The sequence below is a fragment of the Seriola lalandi genome, unplaced genomic scaffold (assembly GCF_002814215.2).
Source record: "Seriola lalandi dorsalis isolate HSWRI2012SDOR001 ecotype SW California unplaced genomic scaffold, Sedor1 jcf7180001975642, whole genome shotgun sequence".
NCBI lineage: Eukaryota > Metazoa > Chordata > Actinopteri > Carangiformes > Carangidae > Seriola > Seriola lalandi.
Window position 1 is genome coordinate 1 of NW_019446308.1, and position 1,349 is coordinate 1,349.

The window sequence follows — 1,349 nt, forward strand, 5'->3', positions numbered from 1 at the left end:
AGGAGGAAGTGTTCAGGGTCTAAGTAAAGTCCAGCTGTGAAAACCACGGTGTCACATTTGACCCCTTCTGACCTTTTTCCCTCCCCAGGCGGCCTCTTCTTCGCCGAGCCCATGAGAGACAGGAAGTATGTGACCATGATGGATCCTTTCCAGATCAAGTACGGAAACGGACTGAGCGGACTCCTGTCCGTCGCCCCGCTCATGTCAGAAATCATTTGGGTGACTTCAACGCTCATAAGTTTGGGTGAGAATTTGACAAACTACGTCTCGAGCTGTCTGGACACGTGTCTGTGTCAATGTGCTTATGTGTCATTGTGTATTTATTTATTTATTTATTATTTCTTTTAACTTGTTGGCCGTGTTTGCCTGTGAAATGCAGGATTGCTGTTTATTGGTCTTATTCCCAGATTCCCACGTGTTTCTGGAAAACGTTAAATTGTCTTACTGTCATTATTTTTTAACCACTAGTAACTTTACCCAATTGTGTCTTTTAGATCGATGCATAAACGCATCAATCACAAATTCAAATTCAATCCTGAACAATGACGTATTTATCACTCCCTCTTGTGTGCTATTGTTTTTATACAACAGTTCTATGACGCCATTTTAGTTAAATAAGCAACAACAGATGATTTGTTTGATTATTTCATCCTTTATTTGGCAAGGCTTTGCAAAATTGATTAACAGTTAATTGAACACCTGTGAAGTGGACGTGAAGTTAAAAGTCCCAGTGCTGTTATAACGTCCAATCAGATCACTTGGTCGGAGCTAACAGTTGTATAATATTCCGTGTTCCCTGAATGGGAATCCACATGCATGTGTGTGTGTTGGTGTGTTTTCAGGTGTGCACGGTAACTGTATGTGTATGTGCCATAGGTGTAACCATGAGTGTGATCCTGGACTTGTCCTACGCTGTGTGTATCTGGATCTCTGCAGCTGTGGCCATCACCTACACTCTGCTGGGAGGCCTCTACTCTGTGGCCTACACAGACATCATACAGCTCTCTCTCATTTTTATCACCTCGGTGAGTTAGTTTGGATTATCCCTCTGGAGTCCATTTTTATTTTATTTTTTTTAGTGCATTAAATTCTGTCTTTGTGTTCCACCTTTTGTTTCCTTTTTTCAGCACAAACTCCAAAAACCGCTAGGAACCCGAGATACATTAAATATAACACGGGTACCTGTGAAAATGTTCATATCTTTAGTCATAATCAATTAAAATATCATTATAGAAAAGCTTAAAGTTGTAAAAACTATTGTTTTACTATTTTTACACACTAATATAGAAGAAATATGTAAGAAATGAAACTTATTTTTGTTCCTGTTTCATTGAAATGATAAATTCATT

At 39.0% G+C, this 1,349-nt stretch overlaps 1 pseudogene; it reads left to right on the plus strand.

Annotated features, from left to right (window-relative positions):
• The first annotated feature begins 88 nt into the window (after positions 1–88).
• LOC111655677 (high-affinity choline transporter 1 pseudogene) lies at positions 89–1,037 on the plus strand (annotated as a pseudogene).
• Positions 1,038–1,349: the final 312 nt, after the last annotated feature.